Source organism: Schistocerca cancellata, chromosome 2, assembly GCF_023864275.1.
Source record: "Schistocerca cancellata isolate TAMUIC-IGC-003103 chromosome 2, iqSchCanc2.1, whole genome shotgun sequence".
Lineage (NCBI taxonomy): Eukaryota > Metazoa > Arthropoda > Insecta > Orthoptera > Acrididae > Schistocerca > Schistocerca cancellata.
Genome location: NC_064627.1, coordinates 483,243,820 through 483,268,256, shown reverse-complemented (window position 1 = coordinate 483,268,256; position 24,437 = coordinate 483,243,820). Strand labels below are relative to the sequence as shown.

The 24,437-nt window shown below is 45.8% G+C and overlaps 1 pseudogene; it reads right to left on the bottom strand.

Moving 5' to 3' along the window:
* Positions 1 to 538: 538 nt before the first annotated feature.
* Positions 539 to 656, bottom strand: LOC126163864 (5S ribosomal RNA; annotated as a pseudogene).
* Positions 657 to 24,437: the final 23,781 nt, after the last annotated feature.

Genomic DNA, 24,437 nt, shown 5'->3' with positions numbered 1-24,437 from the left:
AAGTTATATCGCATTTTCTGCTTTATTTTACTTCCTTACTAACGATCTACGACTGCTTAACTTTATTTCGGTGCCAAAACTGTATTCACAATGCGCACACACTATCTGATGAGAAGTATCCGGACGATTATTAGTGGACGCTTATATGTGATGCGTCCATCTTTCGTCTTTTATTATGGCTTGAACTGCGGTGCCAACACTTTTAGTCAGGTATCTGAATGTCAGTGGAGGAATGGTAGCCCATTCTTACTCAAGAACCGAAACCAGACAAGGTACTTTTCTTTCATTGCTGCTACTACACATTTTCTGATTCGCCGTCTTTATATGTAAAAAAAAAGCACTCCGTCTTCAGGCCACAAGTGGCCCATCGGGACCATCCGACCGCCGTGTCATCCTCAGTTGAGGATGCGGATAGGAGGAGCGTGCGGTCGGCACACCGCTCTCCGGTCGTTTTGATGGTTTTCTTTGACCGGAGCCGCTACTATTCCGTCGAGTAGCTCCTCAATTGGCATCATGAGGCTGAGTGCACCCCGAAAAATGGCAACAACGCATGGCGGCCCGGATGGTGACCCATCCAGGTGCCGGCCACGCCCGACAGCGCTTAACTTCGGTGATCTCACGGGAACCGGTGTATCTACTGCGGCAAGGCCGTTGCCTCTTTATATGTAAGACGAGTCTTAATTATACACAGAGGCTCGTTTCTTAGTTTCCACCCAGAACAATTTTCCCTGAGTGTCACTGCACTTGTCGCACCTCGTGTAAGTGGACCAATGTGCATTCTATCCATAGTACTTGTTTGCAGCTTAATTGACTTATTTGAAAAACAAGCCGGCAGTTGTGGCCGAGCGGTTCTAGACACTTCAGTCTGGAACCGCGCTACCCCTACGGTTGTGTGTGATGTCCTTAGGTTAGTTAGGTTTAAGTAGTTCTAAGTTCTAGGTGACTGATGACCTCAGATGTTAAGTCCCATAGTGCTCAGAGCTATTTGAACCATTATGAAAAACAAGAGCAAGCAAATTATTGAAAGAACAAATGTAATGGATTAGATAACTTAATAGAAAAGTTGTAAAAGGGTGAGTAGTATTTGATCCCCAACATCTAGATATATCCAAAATTGGTTTCTAAGATGCAGACTTGATTTTACAATAGTCAGTGCTTTTATGCTTAGGCTCAGGTCCTTAAAATTTCTGAGCATATTATAATTTTAGTTCTCTGGTGATATCAATTCTGCTGAGATGCTGGCCATATAACACCAACGCCGTTCTCTTAGAAGAGACATTTTTAAAATCTGCATGCTTCAGATGTCTCCAAGATACACATTTTGGCTGATTATGTAGAGTGGTAGCCGGCCGAAGTGGCCGTGCGGTTCTAGGCGCTGCAGTCTGGAACCGCGAGACCGCTACGGTCGCAGGTTCGAATCCTGCCTCGGGCATGGATGTGTGTGATGTTCTTAGGTTAGTTAGGTTTAAACTAGTTCTACGTTCTAGGGGACTGATGACCTCAGAAGTTAAGTCCCATAGTGCTCAGAGCCAATTTTTGTAGAGTGGTAGCACGTTTCTGAGAACTACGGAGATAAACTGAAACCTTCGGTTAGCACGTGATGAATGCACAGTGACTAACTCAAGCTTTTAAATAAATATTTTCGATCCCAGATGGAATATTATGAAAGTGTAGAAAAACTGCAGCTGCGTTTAGGTTGATCTCGTCATGTCACATTCTTGTATCTTTATCGTGTTAGCGCGCTGAAAAGATCTTGGGCAGACCTGAGTATGTTCATTCATTATTTAATAATAACCATTCACCTGAAGAAATCGCTGTATGGCCAGCCGGTGTGGCCGTGTGGTTCTATGCGCTTCAGTCTGGAACCGCGTGACCGCTACAGTCGCAGGTTCGAATCCTGCCTCGGGCGTGGATGTGTGTGATGTCCTTAGGTTAGTTAGGTTTAAGTAGTTCTAAGTTCTCGGGGACTGATGACCACAGATGTTAAGTCCCATAGTGCTCAGAGCCATCTGAACCGAATCGGTGTACACAATTATTACCATTGCCCTATGGCACCTTTCTGTAGAGAAGGCGAAGGAGTGTAGCTGTTCTTGGATGCTACAAAATGAGGTAAGTGAAAAAGGATTAATGCCTGATTGGCTTGGGCTGTGTCAAAATGGCCGCTTGTGCGGTACGTAAAAATTAAGCGAGTATAGCGGGCTTTAACTTTCCAATTTCATGGTCAAAACATAAAAGGAATAATAGTTTCCTCCAGGTCAGCTCATCAGAGAAGCCCTCTGCCTCCTGCATACAGACCTAAAGCGAGACAGGTAATTTTTTTTATAGATCGTAAAACTAACCATAATCATGAAATATGGCACTAGGAAGTAACCTGTGCGTACGTCTCTCGCTAATGTAAATCCTTTTTGTGTCCTGTGAGTAACGATTCCGTCGAAAATTATTTTTCTCTCACTAAACAGTTAACCATTTTTCTATTGACGTCAGTAAACGCAATTTACGCAGAAGGAGATTTTACACAGCGCACATTCGCTTTATGGGTTGGGAGCAGAGTATTTTTGTTTCACTGTTTTTTGTGTTTCATCGTAGAGGGGTTACAAATTCCAGTACACGACCTGCCGATGATTTCTTTTAACGGCAGAAAGACTCGATTTTGTACTACGGACTGTCCTAGTCCCGTTAGTTGGAGTCGTGGAGCTTGCGTCATCAGCTGCGCCCGCCGAACAGCGTTCGTTACAGTCGTACAGGGTGCGGCGCCGCATTTTCCACTCCGCACCGCTCTCCAGCAGAGAGGCCCAAAGTTTCGGAATTTTGCAGCGAACCTGGACAGAAGTGCGCGCGCACGGACGGAATAGCGGTCTGGCGCTTGTGTCTTCCAGGCGACTGGATAATCTGCGTTTCGAGAGCCTCCATCGGCAGCGGCAGAAAGCACTTTGCCGGCTTTATTGTCCGAAGAGCGGTGCCGCGCGGCAGCCAGTGATTGCTAACAGTATCCTCTGCCAGAGCGCCGGCGGGACACAAAGGCGGCTGATGGAGTGACCGGACGGGAGGCAGCCTCCCTCCTCCTGCCCCTCGGCTCGCGACGGCGCCACCGCCGCTGCCGGCGGACGAGGAAGCCGAGCCGCCGTCCGGCAACGTCCAATTAACTGCCACTTGTCTCTCAGTGAGCGCCGTGTAAGGCAGCCCTCCCACGCAAAAAGATACAGGTTTTCATAAACCGAGCAAAAAAGTCTCATTACTAAACCCAGAACCGGTGTTTGGAAACGAAGAAAAAGATACTGTCCTGTCACATTAATGTGACCATCTATGAAAAGCCCGATTAACCATTTTTGCATTGCGAGACGTGCAGGAAGATAGTCAGTGAGGATCTGGAGGTTACCAACTGGAATGCTGAGCCATTCCGGCTCCAGTGCCGTATCCAGCTGCGCCAGGTTCCTCGGTCGAAGATCCGTGCCCGCATCTCGTGGTCGTGCGGTAGCGTTCTCGCTTCCCACGCCCGGGTTCCCGGGTTCGATTCCCGGCGGGGTCAGGGATTTTTCTCTGCCTCGTGATGGCTGGGTGTTGTGTGCTGTCCTTAGGTTAGTTAGGTTTAAGTAGTTCTAAATTCTAGGGGACTGATAACCATAGATGTTAAGTCCCATAGTGCTCAGAGCCATTTGAACCATTTTTTTTTGAAGATCCGTGGCGCGAACAGCCCGATCGAGGTTGTTCCACAGACTCTGGGTTGTGTTTAAATCTGGGGGTTTGGTGGTCAAGGGAGTGAGGTAAATACACCCAAGTGCCCTTCGAAACACGCGTGTACACTGCATTGTCCTGCTAGTAAATGCCATCGTTCTGGGGAAAAATAAACTGTATGTAGTGGTTCACATTGCCAGGAAGGCCTTCTAGAATGACGAGATCATCCAGAGAATGCCACGAAAACATTCCACAGACCGTAACGCTCCCCCCTTGTTGCAGAATGTTTGCCTTTAAGACGTTTCACGTCGTGGGGGGGGGGGGGGGGGGGGACGTGTTCAAATGGCTCTGAGCACTATGGGACTTAACATCTGAGGTCATCAGTCACCTAGAACATAGAACTACTTCAACCTAACTAACCTAAGGACATCACGCACATCCAAGCCCGAGGCAGGATTCGAACCTGCGACCGTAGCGGTCGCGCGGCCTCCAGACTGTAGCGCCTAGAACCGCTCGGCCACTCCGGCCGGCTCACGTCGTGCACATCAACGGCAGATTGTCCGATGGAACATAAACCGTCATTCGTCTGAAAGGCCACCTGTCGCCACACTGTGCACGTCCAATTGTGGTACTGCCGCGCTAATCCCAGACTTCTTCGGCGCTGATCAGAAGTCAGCGTGGTTGCATGAACTAGGCACCTCCTGCGGAGGTCCATACGCAGCAACGATTGCTGAACGGTCGATGAGGAGACGTTGTTGGTAGCCCCTTGGTTCATCTAGGCTGTCGGTTGCACGACAACTCCCCCGTGCGCATTTCCGCAGCCGTCGTTCACCCCTGTCATCTATGGCGCCACTTTTGAATAGCGTCATTTTGCCGTGCAGTGTTTAACACGGCTGTACGCGTACATTTTAGAAAATTAGCCCAAAGCCAATGAACATGCAATTTTGGATGCCAGATAAATCGCTCCGCATGCGTATCACGACAGCGACTGCAGTGTATTCGTTTCATATTAAAAAAATCGCCCAGAAAACGACAATTTTTGTGAAATACTTCACGTGCAATTAATATCAAAGTTCATAATTTATTTAACTAAGAACTGCTGTACCTCCAGTGAAACTCACTTTTTTCGATTTTCTAAATGTTGTCCTTCAAGCTGATTTACAAATTGAACTGCCGTTCACTAAAACTGAAAACACAGTAACAGATTAAGGCCGAAATCAAAATAGACAACTTGCTTTTACAATTACTACACCACGAAGATGGCGTGCTACAGACGCGAAATTTAACCGACAGGAAGAAGATGCTGTGATATGCAAATGATTAGCTTTTCAGAGCATTCACACAAGGATGGCGCCGGTAGCGACACCCACAACATGCTGACATGAGGAAAGTTTCCAACCGATTTCTCATACACAAACAGCAAATGACCGGCGTTGCCTGGTGAAACGTTGTTATGATGCCTCGTGTAAGGAGGCGAAATACGTCCATCTCGTTTCCAACTTTAATAAATGTCGGATTGTATCCTATCGCGATTGTAGTTTATCGTATCGCGACATTGCTGATCGCGTTGGTCGAGATCCAATGACTGTTAGCAGAATATGGAATCGGTGGGTTCAGGAAGGTAATACGGAACGCCGTGCTGGATCTCAACAGCCTCGTATCACTAGCAGTCGAGATGACAGGCATCTTATCCGCATGGCTGTAACGGATCGTGAAGCCACGTCTCGATCGCGGAGTTAACAGATGGGGACGTTTCCAAGACAACCATCTGCACGAACAGTTCGACGACGTTTGCAGCAGCATGGACTATCAGCTCGGAGACCATAGCTGCGGTTACCTTTGACGCTGCATCACAGACAGGAGCTCCTGCGATGGTGTACTCAACGACGAATCTGGGTGCACGAATGGCAAAACGCCATTTTTTCGGCTAAATCCAGGTTCTGTTTACATAATCACGGTGGTCGCATCCGTGTTTGGCGACATCGCTGTGAACGCACATTGGATCCGTGTATTCGTCATTGCCATACTGGCGTATCACCCGGCGTGATGGTATGGGGTGCCATTGGTTACACGTCTCGGTCACCTCTTGTTCGTATTGACGGCACTTTAAACAGTGGACGTTACATTTCTGATGTGTTACGACCCGTGGCTCTACCCTTCATTCGATCCCTGCGAAACCTTACATTTCAGCAGGATAATTAATGCACGACCGCATGTTGCAGGTCCTGTAGGGGCCTTTCTGGATACAGAAAATGTTCGACTGCTGCAGATCTCGCACCAATTGAAAACGTTTGGTCAATGGTGGCCGAGCAACTGGCTCGTCACAATACGCCAGTCACTACTCTTGACGAACTGTGGCATCGTGTTGAAGCTGCATGGGCAGCTGCACCTGTACACGCCATCCAAGCTCTGTTTGACTCAATGCCCAGGCGTATCAAGGCCGTTATTACGACCAGAGGTGGTTGTTCTGGGTACTGATTTCTCAGGACCTAAGCACCCAAACTGCGTGAAAACGTAATCACGCGTCTGTTCTAGTATAATATATTTGTCCAAGGAATACCCGTTTTATCATCTGCATTTCTTCTTGGTGTAGCAATTTTAATGGCCAGTAGTGTATTCAAATTAACTTCTTCCTAATCTCTTAGATTAATTTTGTAACACTTCTCGTTACATTAACTAGTAATGCTGTTAACGCCCACTTTATATGGAGCAGATTATTATCCTTCAGAAAACCAAAGAGTGCAATAGTCATGGCCGGAAGGCGGCAGATTACTTCCATCTAATGCCTTCTAAGAATTCAACCCAGTTCTGAAGAAATACTTCCAGCGAATTAGCAGAGTATTGAAATCTGTCTCTGTCTTCGTTTGGACGATCAACCGCCTCCGGTTAATCGATTATTCAGTATGCCGCTGGAGCCTGACAGTACAGAACTCTGCTCCTGTACTACAACTCGCACAGTTCTTCACGTTTAATGTCACAACTGTCAGCGGCGCCCAGCACAGCACAGTAAATGCGGCATTAAGCTGTAACCGTGGCTGACGTGGCGCCGGTGTCTATTTCATATACGTCACCGGGGGCAGGAGAGGGGGGGGGGGCTTTTTATTTCCCGGCGCTCAGTAAATAGCCAGTAATCTGCGCTGACAAATGTGAAAGCCGGCGCCGCGCGGCTTAGCGACGCCGACCGCCGCAGAGCATCGCGTCGCGTGCGTTTAATTAGCTGCGCCGGAAGTACGGCAATCGATCCCTGCCCGCGTACAAACAGGACACTTGCTCGCGTGTCCCCGACATAACAGCGGCCGCCCCACAGCGTTTACCTCGTTGCGCCCCGTTTGAGACATTTACACGCAGGAAATCGCAACGACACAGGCCTATTCTTCTTTTAAACTTTACCTCCTGTTATTTCTATCCTCTGATGTTTTGTCATCGACCCAGATGATTGCCTATAACCAGAGTGTTAGACACTGTACACTTCGAAAGTTTGTGTAGCCGTGTATTGAACAGTGATTCGAATATTTGGTTCTGAAGTGAGACTGCTGCTGTTGTCTTCAGTCTGATGACTGCTTTGATGCAGTACTCCATGCTAGTCTTTGCTGTACAGGTCTCTACACCTCTGCGTAATTGCTGCGACCCATACCAAGCTGAAGCCACTTACTGTTTTTAAACCTTGGTCTCCCACTACAATTTTACCCCCACATCACTTCATTACCAAATTAACTACACTTAGTGTCTCAGAACAAATTTATATGTTATTAAAATGTTTATTTTCCTCACAAAAACTTTTCTTACTATTCGCAGTTTGCAGTATATCCTCTTTAATTCTGCCATAGTTATTGTACTACAATATTCAGTGTCTTATTTCCTAATATAACTCTACTATAAACATCACCCTTCTTTTAATTTTGTTTATGTTCATTTTATAATCTTTGTTCACGATACCAAGCCAACACGGTATCACACAGGATCTTAGTGTTACTGGCATACCCTAAAACTCAAAGCCTCACCCGGCCAGTTGGATTTGGGTTTTCGTTGTTTCCGTAAATACATTAAGATAAAATGAGAGATGTTTCCTTCGAAAAAGACACGGCCTGTCTGCTTGCCCATCTTAACACGTGACCTCCGTTTCGTCGTCACGTTACTCTTCAAGCTACTTTTTCCACTTTCTGCACAATACGAGGTCTTACTTATACCGTCTATAGTAGTCTGTCCAGCCACCTAATTGCTAGTTCGTAGTTGTTGGTTTCCTACGCTGTGATAGCGTAATGAACCAGCTGCATGTAGTATTATCTTTCTGTATAACTTACGCTCAATGGAACAATAAAAGCTTTTACGACTAAATGAATTTTTCTTTCACCAGTAGAATATTTTCAGGTACGATTGCTTAAAAAAATGATAACCAAAATAAATAGGAAACATCAAATAATTATTTTGCGAGTTTCAAATAGGAGCGACTTCAGAAATGAACTGGCACTGTGATTGCTGTGTACAGATGCGACCGTGGCAAGCCGACCTAGACCGCACGGCTTAGCTCGAAGAAAACGATTTATTGACACATAGTCAGCACGGACTCAAGAAACATCGTTCTTGTGAAACACAAATAGCTCTTTATACTCATGAGGTAATGAGTGCTATCGACAGGAGATGTCAAATTGGTTCCATATTTTTAGATTTCCAGAATGCTTTCGACACCGTTCCTCACAAACGTCTTCTAACCAAACTGCGTGCCTATGGAATATCGCCTCAGTTGTGCGACTGGATTCGTGATTTCCTGTCAGAAAGGTCACAGTTCGTAGTAATAGACGGAAGCGTTACAGGCTCTCTATTGTTCCTGATCTATATTAACTTGTTCCTGATCTATATTAATGACATAGGTGGCAATCTGAGTAACCCTCTTAGATTATTTGCAGATGCTGCTGCCATTTACCGTCTTGTAAAGTCATCAGATGACCAAAACGACTCTGCAAAATAATTTAGACAGGAAATCTGTGTGATGCGAAAAGTGGAAATTGATCCCGAATAAAGAAAAGTGTAAAGTTATTCACATGCGTACTAAATTTCGATTACCCGATAAGTCACACAAATCTGAAGGCTTTAAATTCAACTAAACACATAGGGATTACAATTACAAATCACCTAAATTGGAGCGATCACATAGATAATGTTGTGGGTACAGCAAATCAAAGTCTTCGATTCATTGGCCGAACACTTAAAAGATGCAACAGGTCTACTAATGAGACTGCTTACACCAGACTTGTCCGCCATATCATGGAGTATTGCTGTGCGGGATCCGCATCAGGTGGGACTGACGGACGACATCCAAAAAGTTGAAAGAAGGGCAGCTGGTTTCGTATTATATCGAAATTGGGGAGATAGTGCCACAGACATGATACGTGAATTGGAATGGCAATCATTAGAACAAAGGCGTTTTTCGTTGCGACGGGATCTTCCCATGAAATTTCAATTACCAGTTTTCTCCTCCGATTGCGAAAATATTCTTTTGGCGCCCACGTACATAGGGAGAAATGAATATCACGATAATATAAGAGAAATCAGGGCTCGCACAGAAAAATTTAAGTGCTCATTTTTTCCGCGTGCGCTTGGAGAGTGGAACGGTAGAGACAGCTTGAACCCTCTGCCAGGCACTTAACGGTGAATAGCAGGGTAATCAAGTAGATGTAGATGTAAATGGACGAAGGATTGCTAAGTTACGGATTTATGTATAGTAACAATTAAATAGAATATCGTCGCTGCAATATTTCAGCAAACCAGCCACTGGAAATCGCCAACTAGAGTACCGGGAAAGAAAAACTTTGGACGGTTCCAGTCATTTATGTAAAATGTCGTTCTCTCGACGGGAACCTAAAACTCCATCCTTTTTTTTTTTCTTTTTTTTTCCTCGCAATAAGCAATGCACGTGGAATGGGAGAAAAAAATTAACTTGCCGTAATGGGCCTCGTCAAAGAATCCATTTTTATGAAAATGCATTGATAATTAAAATATGCATTACAGCCGTCGGATTTGGGGGCGCCGGCAATAAGCCATTCCATTAGGGCGACAGCGGCGCGCCGCGTTTTGCATACAAATACACTCCTCCTCACGGCTGTCCTGTTTGTTTTTGTAATTTTTCCCGCCTCAGGCGTGGATAATTTTCTCTCGCAACTTTTCCGCTTGCTTTCCTCTTTTGTATGTGCCGGGCAAAAGGAAATTATTGTGTAGCCTCCTCGTTTCACGCACGTGCGGTTCCATTTTGCTAGCTGGACTTTTAAAATTTTGATTGTGCTGGCTCGCGTTAAATTAAGGAATAAATATCCCGCAAAACAGCGGATTTAAAACATTGCGCACATTAGGTGTGCGTGGTTAGCTGGATTCACGGAATCGTGTTAAGGGTAGGTCGTAAGTCGCAAATCCTGCGAGACGTGGTCTGAGTTACTACCAGTCAGGTCATCGGTCTACGAGTGGCGAATTGTGTCAGAAGTCTTATAGCAGCTGCCAGAATGACTAACAGAGAAACGTTAACTAATGGTCTCGTGTGAGAAATGAAGAATTACGAGAAGTTATTACAGGCCATTGGAAAAGCCCTGACTCGGTTACGATGTGGATTTTCGAAGACAAAAAAATCAGCATTCATTTACTACATGCCAACATCACAAGCAGATAATGTGAATATAGAACATCTATTTGAGGAAGCAGAGGAAGTGATAAAAAATTTTGAAGGGGTATGATAACCTGATAACCTTATGCAGTTTTAACTCTGCTAAACTGAAAGGTATAAGAGAGAGGATAACTGCAGAACACGGGTGTAGCACGAGATGAAGGAATGAAAGAGGAGAGAGGCTTTTAGAGTTGTCATAGGTCTTAAATGGTTGACGCGAACGCCCTCTTACAAAATCATAAGCGAAGAGAGTATGTTGGGAAAAACCCAGAGACATGCGAAGGTGGGATTGTATAATCTACAGATAAATATTTACGAATTAAATTGTGGACTGCAAAGCGTACTGATGTGATGATGAGTGGATGGTGGATATGCAATCGAGGAAATACAGGGTGACAGGGGAGTAACTGCAGATATGGTTCAAATGGCTCTGAGCACTATGGGACTCAACTTCTGAGGTCATTAGTCCCCTAGAACTGAGAACTAGTTAAACCTAACTAACCGAAGGACATCACACACATCCAGGCCCGAGGCAGGATTCGAACCTGCGACCGTAGCGGTCTCGCGGTTCCAGACTGCAGCGCCTAGAACCGCACGGCCACTTCGGCCGGCAACTGCAGATATGATTAACATTGGTATCTTAGTATTTCATAGTGTCAGTTTTTTTTTCCTCCCACAAACTCGTCGCATAATTTACTACCTGATGTTTTCTGCATCATCGTCACTGCACCACTAAGTGGATTAGAGCTCTAAGTACAGACTAACCGTTTTGCGTCGACGCTTGCACACTTCAACACCTGACATGCTTCCCAGAGGAAAAGCATTAGTGAACTTGATTTTGCAACATGTGCTTGGAGGTACTAACAAAACTAAAAACGTTCTTCTCGTAATAGCTGTAATTATCAGTCTGCAAATGAAGTAAATATTGGTGTAATTTTCAGTACACTGTCCTCAGTGTCCAATAAAAATGTCTGCACATGTACCACTAACACCCAGTGTATACTCAGGGTGTTACAAAACGATACTGATAAACTTCGTGGGTTTGTAGCGGATGTCCTAGAAACAAACTGCCGACAGGAACCCGCGTACGGAAACATCGGACGGCGCTATAGATCATCGACGTTACAGATCCTCGTGCCCGCCAATAGGCCACCGCATCGGCAACAAACGTGACATTGTACGTTAGTTCTTCAGTGATCGCATATAAGTTGCCACGATCGCCAGTTGAGAAGATGGTACTAGCTACTGCGTAGACAGGACTTGTGTCTCCTATGAGTGCAACGCTCTACAGTCGTGGTGGATGACGTTTTCGGACACGCCTTTCCATGTGCTGTTTATCTTTCTCCTGTATAACGAAAAACATTAGAGGTTTATAGCGTTCCAGGAGAAAAATAAACTGTGGATGGAAATAGCGTCATCCACTGAGGCAACAGAGCGAATGGAAACAAGCGCTGGTGACTGAAGTGTATAAGAAGGGTAAAAGAACGGACCCGAAAAATTACAGACCAAAAACATAGGTTTACTGCAGATTCTTTGAACATACTCTCAGTTCGAATATAACAGATTTTCCTCCAAGGCCTGTTCGGACGGAGTTCAGTTTAGTTTAGTTTGATACGGTGCCCCACTGCAGTCTGGTAACAAAGATACGAGCATATGGAAGAGGTTTCCAGATATGTGAGTGGCTCGAATACTTCTTAAGTGACAGAACCCAGTGTGTGGCCCTCGATGAAGAGTGATCATCAGAGACAAGGATATCGTCAGGAGTGCCCCATGAAGTGTGATAAGACCGCTATTATTGTCTGTGTAAATAAATGATCTGGCGGACAGGGTCGGCAGCATTGCGCCGTTGTTTGCTGATGATGCGTTGGTGTACGGTAAAGTGTCGAAGTTGAGTGACTGTAGGAGGATACAAGATGACATGGACAAATTATCTAGTTGGTGTGATGAATGACAACTAGATCTAAACGTTTAAAAATGTAAGTTAATGCTGATGAATAGGAAAAACAAAATCCGTAATGTTCGGATACAGCCTTAACGTTGTCCTGCTTGACACAGTCACGTCGTTTACATATCTGCCCGTAACACTGCAAAGTGATATGAAATGGAACGAGAGTGAGAGTATTTTGGTAGAGAAGACGAATGGTCGTCTTCGGTGTAATGGGTGAATTATGGGAAAGTGTGGTTCATTTGTAAAGGAGACACGAAGATGAATTTGGGCTCATAAGTAGGCGTATGGACAGTGTGGTGTGCGTACTGTAAGACCTTCGGTACACACACCATCAGATTATTTGACTTGTCGCTCTAATGAAGAAGGCGAGTGTCAGCAATATGTCTCGTGGTCTTTTTGTGGCGTATTTATCTTCTGCCGTTAGGTCAGACGATAGAAATGCCACTTGCACGCTTAGAGTAGCAGATTGACGGTGACCAACTTTAAACAGAACTTGATTAATTTTCACACACATTTATTAAAATAATAAAAAGCATAGAAATTACTTAACTTGATTCTGGATGCTGTTTACAATTGACAATCTGAAGTTCCTTTGGTCTTGGTACGTTAATCTTATTCTCACATATCTCTGATACTTGACAAAGTGTCTATACATTTCTCTTCATGGCTATGTACAGGAATATGATAACCTTATTAGGCACAGACTGAAACTTGACTATAGACTGGTACAGACAAATGCAGACTAATGCAGACTGGTGCAGACTAAGGCAGACTGACTAATCGGAGGTCTGTACACTCGTTAATAATACCTCGCGCGTTCATGTATCATTGCGCGAGTGTGATCCGCGAGGAGAAAAGGTTCTACGTTAGCAGCAATCTCATTGGCTGCGTTACATATTAATATGCGGATCGGCGGAAGCAGAATTTGGTCTGTCTCCAAGACAGCGCCATCTCGTAGTGCGGAGACGGACGAGCGCTGCGCCTGCGCTGTTGTGCTTAGCGGGGCGCGCTCTAGTGGGGAAGTTGTGTACGCGCTGACTACGCGGAACTGTGTACACAACAGACTGTCGTTTTTCCTTCGCTCAATTTGCGAGAGGGACAGGAAATGAAATGACTTGCAGTGGTACAGGGTATCCAACGCCACGCTCCGTCCGATAGTTTGCGGATTATATACGTAGATCTGGATAATTTTTCTGAGAACTGATTTCTATTTCATTATTTATTTATTTCTTATATTGTAGCCTGTGGTATATAATTGGAACAAAAGCTGTATTCATTCTTACACAGATTTTTTGGGTCACCATACCAACGACGTCATTAGGTTTTGAGCTAAATTTCGTATACTGCAAGGGAATGAGAATAAATGGTGGATAGTGAGGATGATCGCCGACCGGTTACCGCTATCACGTGCGTATTTCGTAACCCCTCTCGATGCTGGTTCCATTAGATAGCGCCACGTTTGCTCATGCAAGCCGAGCCGTTCGGCGTGCGCCATAGCAGCTGCCACCGTGGCTTCGGTACACAGAGGTAATTTCAAACTTGCGGAGAGGTGAAGTTGCTCCCGTGTGCCGCGAGGAGGAAGGTGTACTGGAGAGGCTAGGTGCCAGCCGCAGAGCAGCCTCCCGTTGTCTGATGCCGACTACTGCCAGTTACGCTGTTTACCCTCAGACACCTGGTAATTGCTGCGGCGCCCTGCCCTCTCACCGGAGCCCTTTGTATAACCGAGGGCCTTCGTCATTAGCTCGTTCCGTCGCGATGTCTCTTCATCCGCTGCACCTGGTGGGCGTGCAGCTGAAAGAGACATACCTTCTCTGCTAGATGTTCTACTACGAGTCATTTGCAACACATTTAACAATGCGAGCGCCTTACTTGTGTATCCTGGATCACGCTTAATGCAAACTATGTTTTGTCGACCTAAACGAGACAATAGTATTAATCATTTTCATAAATACATTAAAAATACAGAAAACTGGTATAAAGGAAATTGTGAAGAAAATTATGTATAGAACCTAGAGAAAATTATGTATAGGGACTAAATGTTGTCTTAAGTCGGAACTAACTTTATTTCGAATCACTCAGAGGGGTGATTTTATTCTGTATCCGTAACTTTGTGTGCGTAGGGTCTGCGAACGTTCACAATCCTATGTTTATTACATAAACAATTGAAAATAAAGTCACAGTATCCGAAACATAATTATACGCAAACAGGAAATTTATGATTGACTGTAGCATACATGTCTTTTGAATTACGTGCTAGAGTCACGTTTGTATTTTTAGAAATGCCTCAATTAATTACATCACTGTTATTATCCAAGCTTATGCTACAGTGGACGCCAATTATTCAGGTAGCAGCCAAAGCGGGAAAGTCAAACGGTATCAAGACTGTAGGACATTGTTTCACACTCTTTTATAACATTTGTAGCGTTGAAGATAAACAAATATTTATATTTAAGTTGTCTTGTTGAACTGGATAGTTAGCAAAAAAATGTTCAAATGTGTATGAAATCTTATGGGACTTAACTGCTATGGTCATCAGTCCCTAAGCTTACACACTGCTTGACCTAAATTAACCTAAGGGCAAACACACACACCCATGCCCGAGGGAGGACTCGAACCTCCGCCGGGACCAGCCGCACAGTCCATGACTGCAGCGCCTCAGACCGCTTGGCTAATCCCGCGCGGCGATAATTAGCACACTTCCTACAACACCTGCTAGTAATGACCTGTACCAACGTTTTCATTAGGTAAACAGTCGCCATTAAGCGAGACCAAATTACAAATGAACGAAATAGCGAAAAAAAGGCCAGTTGTGGATTCGTTTTGCGTCTTTCATGAGATTACTTCATATGGGACTTAGTTTTCTCGGAAGTGTAGGACCATATCGTCAGTATTCTCCTTGAACAAATATTTTATGAAGGTCGGAAATGCATTGAAACTTCCTGGCAGATGAAAATTGTGAGCCGGACCGAGATTCGAACTAGGGACCTTTGCCTTTCGCGGGCAAGTGCTCTACCAACACTAAAAAAGCACTCCGTCTTCAGGCCACGAGTGGCCTACCGGGATCATCCGACCGCCATGTCATCCTCAGAGGAGGATGCGGATAGGAGAGGCGTGGGGTCAGCACACCGCTCTCCCGGTCGTTATGATGGTATTCTTGACCGAAGCCGCTACTATTCGGTCGAGTAGCTCCTCAGTTGGCATCACGAGGCTGAGTGCACCCCGAAAAATGGCAGCAGCGCACGGCGGCCTGGATGGTCACCCATCCACGTGCCGACCACGCCCGAGAACGCTTAACTTTGGTGATCTCACGGGAACCGGTGTACCCACTGCGGCAAGGCCGTTGCCTAACTAATTCAATAGCGTGCCAATATGTTATGACGATGATATTTGTAAGCAAAGCGTCTAGAGCGCGTAGCGCATTCGATTTCATGCCATTTTAGACGAAAGTTGGTAGATAACGATGGTAAGAGAGTGAAACAATGTGCCAGCTGATATCTTGTCTTGAGGCGACGTTTCGTCGGTTTAGATTTTGCTTAATAAAAACAACAGAAAACTCCAGCAGACTAGGCTTCCGTCACATTGGTTAAAGTTATTTTTGAGGAGAAAACTGTAGAACAGTCCTTTTCGTCTGTCTGTGAGTAAGTTGAAGTTGTTCAGCGCATGGTTGCTACTTCTGATCAGGTTAGTTCACCAGCGACTAATCGCAGCTGTGTTAATGATTTAAATTAATTTCTGGGCCTAATAAGAATCCAAACTATTTTTTAACTATAACCCGCTGACTACAATGAAATTTCTCATCACAAAGAAAATCAGTTTTTCAAATAATCGTTGGCGGGTTTTTTCTCTTACTACGTTATTTCATACAGTGTTATATTGGTTAAGCTCAGCTAAAAAATATCATTACAATTGATGTAGTCCCAACAGTGAGTCGTACAGTAACGGGAGCTTACAGACAAAAAAAAGCTAATTACGAGCTGTGTGCTCTTTTACAACGCATTTCACAGATACATCTACCCAGAGACTGCTAGTTAATTAATCATTGATTTGTTGTGCTTCGCTGGGACTTTTTAAACATCGCGGCTGTCGCCTGCATATGTTACTGCTTGATATCCAGTGTCAGAAAAACGTGCTGGTAGGTTCCTTGCAGCGCCACTAGGATGCGCCGACGTCTGTTCACGTATGTTCCCAGACATGAATGGAAGAAAACAAAGCATCAGTATTTGCTCCTGTCAGTTTATCCCTAATTTTAAAGGTAAATCTTTGAGGTACATGTTTTTGACAACCGAGCGGCACGCATGTGGAATCGGTAATAAACAGCTAAAAACAAACAGATGCGCAAGAAAAAATGAAAGGAAGCGTGTTAACTCTCCTTTTCGTTGTTCCAATATCAACCTTCCACAACTATGCGGAATTTTATACGCCCCAAGGGTTGCAAAAGGGTGTCTTGGGCCTTTCGCCGATCTTGAACATTCACTAATCGTCTTGGTGGGTCTAAAGATTGTTTCAACTCGAAATTTGGCCAGAACTTTCCAAATATTGACGTACGACATCCGTTTGTAACCTCTAGGGTGTATAAAATTCCGAGTTGTTGTGGAAAGGTTTATATTGGAACAACAAAAAGAAGAGTTAACAGCCGCCTAACCGAACACAAAAGGACCTGTCGTCTGGAACACACCGACAAATCGGCCTTAGCGGAACTTTTTTTAAAAAAATACGGTATTCGTGAAATAAAATGTAGCTAAAACATCGCATTATTATGTACGTATGTATAGAGGAGCCGTAGAGATATAAACGCGGCACAAATTTTTACAGAAAAGAAGAAAGCTTACAGTTAGGTAAGATATGGCGGTCAATTTTGCACCAACGATGTGACAATCGATTACCTTTGACCGAGAGTAATGATGACGCTACTCAGAGAAGCACGCGACGAGAGGTGGCGCCCTCTATGCGCTCTATATAAGTGGGAGCTCCACGGCCTAACAGCCAGTCGTTGGATCTCCTCGGAAGATGTTGCTCTAAGTTGGCAACGAAACGTCAGGCCTCTTAGTCCGGAAGTTTTAATTAATGAAGACGCCGGCTGTGAAAGCCTACACGTTTTGGTGTCCAGTGTCCATGGTACTGGCTCACTCCTCTCACTGTATCAATAGGGGAAAACATCGTATAAATGAACTCCGATATTAATGGGAAAACTACTACCCCGACCTGTGGAAAACCTCCCGTATCCTCATGTTCCTCAAACCTGGCAAACCGCCGTCCGCCGTCTCCTCCTACCGTCCCATCAGCCTTACCTCGGTCTTCAGCAAGGTCCTGGAATCTATCCTCACCCGCCGCATCCACCAGCATCTCCGCCAGCACCGCCTCCTCCCCGTTACCCAGTGTGGCTTTCGGCCGTCCTTCTCTTCCGACGATCTTCTCCTTCACCTCACTCATCTCCTTTCCGAACAGCTCAATTCCCGTCGCTCCGCAATCTTCCTCTCTCTTGACCTCGAACGCGCATATGACCGCGTATGGCATTCCGGTCTCCTCTTCAAGCTCCAAACCTTCGCCCTTCCCATTAACTACGTTCGTCTGATCGGTTCCTTTCTCTCCCGCCGTCCTTCCCATGTCACCATCCATAACACCGATTCCTACACCTTTTTCCCCTCCGCCGGTGTGCCCCAAGGCTCCGTCCTCTCCCCCCTTCTGTACTTGTTGTACACGGCGGACATGCCGCCGCCGTCACCCCCCGTCCACCTTCTCCAGTTTGCCGATGACACCGCCTTCCTTGCCCTTGCCCCCACCCTGCGACGCTCCCAACACCTTCTCCAATCCCATCTTGACCGGTTCACCGCTTGGTGCAACCAGTGGTTGCTCAAGGTCAATCCTTCCAAAACCCAGGCGATCATTGTAGGCAAAACCACTCCCTCCTTCCGCCTCCTTGATTTCTATCTCACCGTTTATGGCCGTCCCATCGCTCTCACCCCCACCCTTAAGTACTTTGGCGTCACCCTCGACCGTCGCCTCTCCTGGACTCCCCATCTCCAGACAATCCAAGCCAAGGCACGTTCCCGACTCCGTCTCCGCAAGCTCCTTTCCGGCCGAACGTGGGGTCTGGACCCCTCCACCATCCTCCACACCTATAAGTCCCTCATCCGCCCTATCCTCTGTTACGCCCATCCCGCCTGGATCTCCGCCCCCCCCTTCCTTTTATAAATCCCTCCAAATCCTTGAACGCCATGCTCTCCGCCTTGCCTATCGCATCCGTCTCCCTTCCCCCACACGGATCCTGTATGACCTTATCCCCTTCCCCCACCTCCTCCTCTTCCTCGAAAGGATACGAATCCTATACACCTCCCGTAAACTCGATCCTCCTCACCCGCTCGTCTCCCCGATCCTCTCCCACCCCCGCCCGCTGCCGCGCCTGTACTCCCATGTCCCACCCGGTCTCCATCTCTCCACCCTCCATACCCTCTCCCAAGGTGGCTTCCGCCAGCTCCCTCTCCCTGATGATGTCCTCGCCCCCTCCATCTACCCCTCCTATCAACTTTGACCCTGCCCCGCCCCCCACTTCCCGTGTCCTTTCCTTTCGGCACCCTCCCTCCCTTCTCTTCTCTTCCCTTCTTTTTCCATCTCCCTGTCCCCTCCCTTCCCCCTCTTCCCCCGGGCTTCCTCTCCCCCTTCCTCCCTCCCCCCTATCTCCCCTGCCCGTGGCATCTCTGCTCTCCCCTCTCGCTCTCCCACTCCCCTTCCTCCTCCTCCTCTCTTGGCAGGTCCCCGGACTCGCACACGTATAGTGAACATTCGCGCGCCGGAGATCGTCGCCTTTTGTGTCTCGTGTGTGTGACGTCGTATAGTGTTTTTGGTGTCCGCCGTCCCACTCCTACGTTCACTTGTGTCGTCGGACTCACCAGTGTTTTGTGCGCCGTGCCAACGTGTTTTCAGTGTTGTTATCGTCACATGTGATCGACTCTGTGTTTTTATGTCTCTGTGACCTCTCTCTTTTGCCCGTCACTTTGTTTACTGTCATTCACCATGTTTTATACTCTTGTAAAACGCTATGGCTGAAGAGCGGCGTAGTGTGCCGCTGCCAGCCTACCTGAGTTGTACAGGCTTTAAAATAACAATAAAGTAAAAAAAAAAAAATGGGAAAACTGGAGTCTCGCCGGGTAGTGCTGGACATTTAATCTTTGTCTAACTGCTAGCAGGATATTTTCCAACATTTCCGGTAGGTACTTCACGGAGAAACAGCGACGATTTTCTGCACGAGCGTGTCAGATAGGAGATACCGTGTACAACAGATACTGTAATATTTAGTATATGTAGATTTCCCCCCCTTACACCCTGTATACTTAGCAGTAGAAGTGTGCTGACAGTGCGTGAATCTAGCGAGTGGATTAGTTGTCGGTAGCCTTGTGCTGCCCCCCCATGAACCATGGACCTTGCCGTTGGTGGGGAGGCTTGCGTGCCTCAGCGATACAGATAGCCGTACCGTAGGTACAACCACAGTGGAGGGGTATCTGTTGAGAGGCCAGACAAACGTGTGGTTCCTGAAGAGGGGCAGCAGCCTTTTCAGTAGTTGCAAGGGCAACAGTCTGGATGATTGACTGATCTGGCCTTGTAACAATAACCAAAACGGCCTTGCTGTGCTGGTACTGCGAACGGCTGAAAGCAAGGGGAAACTACGGCCGTAATTTTTCCCGAGGGCATGCAGCTTTACTGTATGATTAAATGATGATGGCGTCCTCTCGGGTAAAATATTCCGGAGGTAAAATAGTCCCCCATTCGGATCTCCGGGCGGGGACTGCTCAAGAGGATGTCGTTATCATGAGAAAGAAAACTGGCGTTCTACGGATCGGAGCGTGGAATGTCAGATCCCTTAATCGGGCAGGTAGGTTAGAAAATTTAAAAAGGGAAATGGATAGGTTAAAGTTAGATATAGTGGGAATTAGTGAAGTTCGGTGGCAGGAGGAACAAGACTTCTGGTCAGGTGGCTACAGGGTTATAAACACAAAGTCAAATAGGGGTAATGCAGGAGTAGGTTTAATAATGAATAGGAAAATAGGAGTGCGGGTAAGCTACTACAAACAGCATAGTGATCGCATTATTGTGGCCAAGATAGATACGAAGCCCACATCTACTACAGTAGTACAAGTTTATATGCCAACTAGCTCTGCAGATGACGAAGAAATTGAAGAAATATATGATGAAATAAAAGAAATTATTCAGATAGTGAAGGGAGACGAAAATTTAATAGTCATGGGTGACTGGAATCCGAGTGTAGGAAAAGGGAGAGAAGGAAACGTAGTAGGTGAATATGGATTGGGGCTAAGAAATGAAAGAGGGAGCCGCCTGGTAGAATTTTGCACAGAGCACAACTTAATCATAGCTAACACTTGGTTTAAGAATCATGATAGAAGGTTGTATACATGGAAGAACCCTGGAGATACTAAAAGGTATCAGATAGATTATATAATGGTAAGACAGAGTTTTAGGAACCAGGTTTTAAATTGTAAGACATTTCCAGGGGCAGATGTGGACTCTGACCACAATCTATTGGTTATGACCTGTAGATTAAAACTGAAGAAACTGCAAAAAGGTGGGAATTTAAGGAGATGGGACATGGATAAACTGAAAGAACCAGAGGTTGTACAGAGTTTCAGGGAGAGCATAAGGGAACAATTGACAGGAATGGGGGAAAGAAATACAGTAGAAGAAGAATGGATAGCTTTGAGGGATGAAGTAGTGAAGGCAGCAGAGCATCAAGTAGGTAAAAAGACGAGGGCTAGTAGAAATCCTTGGGTAACAGAAGAAATATTGAATTTAATTGATGAAAGGAGAAAATATAAAAATGCAGTAAATGAAGCAGGCAAAAAGGAATACAAACGTCTCAAAAATGAGATCGACAGGAAGTGGAAAATGGTTAAGCAGGGATGGCTAGAGGACAAATGTAAGGGTGTAGAGGCTTATTTCACTAGGGGTAAGATAGATACTGCCTACAGGAAAATTAAAGAGACCTTTGGAGATAAGAGAACCACTTGTATGAACATCAAGAGCTCAGATGGAAACCCAGTTCTAAGCAAAGAAGGGAAAGCAGAAAGGTGGAAGGAGTATATAGAGGGTCTATACAAGGGCGATGCACTTGAGGACAATATTATGGAAATGGAAGAGGATGTAGATGAAGATGAAATGGGAGATACGATACTGCGTGAAGAGTTTGACAGAGCACTGAAAGACCTGAGTCGAAACAAGGCCCCCGGAGTAGACAACATTCCATTGGAACTACTGACGGCCTTGGGAGAGCCAGTCCTGACAAAACTCTACCATCTGGTGAGCAAGATGTATGAAACAGGCGAAATACCCTTAGACTTCAAGAAGAATATAGTAATTCCAATTCCAAAGAAAGCAGGTGTTGACAGATGTGAAAATTACCGAACAATCAGTTTAATAAGCCACAGCTGCAAAATACTAACGCGAATTCTTTACAGACGAATGGAAAAACTAGTAGAAGCCGACCTCGGGGAAGATCAGTTTGGATTCCGTAGAAATACTGGAACACGTGAGGCAATACTGACCTTATGACTTATCTTAAAAGAAAGATTAAGGAAAGGCAAACCTACGTTTCTAGCATTTGTAGACTTAGAGGAAGCTTTTGACAATGTTGACTGGAATACTCTCTTTCAAATTCTAAAGGTGGCAGGGGTAAAATACAGGGAGCGAAAGGCTATTTACAATTTGTACAGAAACCAGATGGCAGTTATAAGAGTCGAGGGACATGAAAGGGAAGCAGTGGTTAAGAAGGGAGTAAGACAGGGTTGTAGCCTCTCCCCGATGTTATTCAATCTGTATATTGAGCAAGCAGTAAAGGAAACAAAAGAAAAATTCGGCGTAGGTATTAAAATCCATGGAGAAGAAATAAAAACTTTGAGGTTCGCCGATGACATTGTAATTCTGCCAGAGACAGCAAAGGACTTGGAAGAGCAGTTGAACGGAATGGATGGTGTCTTGAAGGGAGTATATAAGATGAACATCAACAAAAGCAAAACGAAGATAATGGAATGTAGTCGAATTAAGTCGGGTGATGCTGAGGGAATTAGATTAGGAAATGAGACACTTAAAGTAGTAAAGGAGTTTTGCTATTTGGGGAGCAAAATAACTGATGATGGTCGAAGTAGAGAGGATATAAAATGTAGACTGGCAATGGCAAGGAAAGCGTTTCTGAAGAAGAGAAATTTGTTAACATCGAGTATAGATTTAAGTGTCAGGAAGTCATTTCTGAAAGTATTTGTATGGAGTGTAGCCATGTATGGAAGTGAAACATGGGCGGTAAATAGTTTGGATAAGAAGAGAATAGAAGCTTTCGAAATGTGGTGCTACAGAAGAATGCTGAAGATTAATTAGATGGGTAGATCACGTAACTAATGAGGAAGTATTGAATAGGATTGGGGAGAAGAGAAGTTTGTGGCACAACTTGACCAGAAGAAGGGATCGGTTGGTAGGACATTTTCTGAGGCATCAAGGGATCACCAATTTAGTATTGGAGGGCAGCGTGGAGGGTAAAAATCGTAGGGGGAGTCCAAGAGATGAATACACTAAACAGATTCAGAAGGATGTAGGTTGCAGTAGGTACTGTGAGATGAAGAAGCTTGCACAGGATAGAGTAGCATGGAGAGCTGCATCAAACCAGTCTCAGGACTGAAGACCATAACAACAACAACAGCCTTGTGCTGCGGAGAAGTGAATAAATAAGAAGACATTAAAAAAAGAGTCTCCTGTCTTGACGCACGTTCTCTTTTCGGCGAAGAGCTAGAGCAGGGCGGAAGCGTCAGGCCGGCTGCGACGTCGGCAACTTGGCCCCCGCCCCCGGCGTTTGCAGTTTGCACGGAGGTCTCGACCCCTTCTCACGGCGCTCGCCGGGCTTTGGCGTCGCCGCGTTTAATGAATCCGCTTCCCCCGCACTCGACACCGGCCGACGCTCTGCGTAAACAGGCGGGGGCGAGGGCGGCGGCAGCGAGAGCAAAGGCGGCTTGTTTTGCGTCGATTAAATGCCGTATCGCTGAGTGCGCGGAAAGGGTCCGGGGAAGGGGGGAGCCAGCCCGGCCACTTCCGCAGTCAAGTGCTGCTGCTTGCTTGCCGACTGCAAGGGCGGCGCAGGTCCTCGCGACGTAGTCGTGGCAGGCACTCATTGTTAATACTTAAACTGCCATGAAATGCTGTATCATCGATGCAGGTTGTAAGCTGTCCAGTCGTTTGACGACTCTACAGTTCATTGGTTCACTGAGACATTTGAGCGGTTGTATGCTGTCGTACTGATTCGGCGTCGGCTATTTGTAGATAGCATTACCGGACAACTGACTAGAGGTACACGTCCCACTGTTATAACTTCCATAAGCGTGTGCCTGTGTAACTCGTGACCTCTGACTGCTACTCTCACTCTTCAGTATCACTGACTCGATGACCATACGAGGGCATGCTGGAGAGTAATAGCTCCGAATTTTTATGCGAAAAGATCTTTAAAGGAAACAAATTGTAATTAGGCTGTTTAGGCGTAAGAAGGCTGTTTTATGTTGGTAACGTCACGTAGCGCTCTGTATGAAAATCACTGGCTGTGCTGTGTGCAGTCTGCGGCTGGTTGGCATTGTTGTAATATTCGCTATTGTAGTGTTGGGCAGTTGGATGTGTACACCGCGTAGCGTTGCGCAGTTGGAGGTGAGCCGACAGCAGCGGTGGATGTGGGGGGAGAGATGGCGGAGTTTTGAGAGCGGACGATCTGGACGTGTGTCCATCAGAAAGAGTAAATTTGTAAGACTGGATATCATGAACTGATATATATATGATGACTTTTGAACATTATTAAGGTAAATACATTGTTTGTTCTCTATCAAAATCTTTCATTTGTTAAGTATGCCTATCAGTTCAAAAATGGTTCAAATGGCTCTGAGCACTATGCGACTTAACTGCTGAGGTCATCAGTCGCCTAGAACTTAGAACTAATTAAACCTAACTAACCTAAGGACATCACACACATCCATATCCGAGGCAGGATTCGAACCTGTGAATGTAGCGGTCGCTCGGTTCCAGACTGTAGCGCCTAGAACCGCGCGGCCACTCCGGCCGGCGCCTGTCAGTAGTTAGTCCCTTCAGTAGTTATAATCTTTTATTTAGCTGGCAGTATTGTCGCTCGCTGTATTG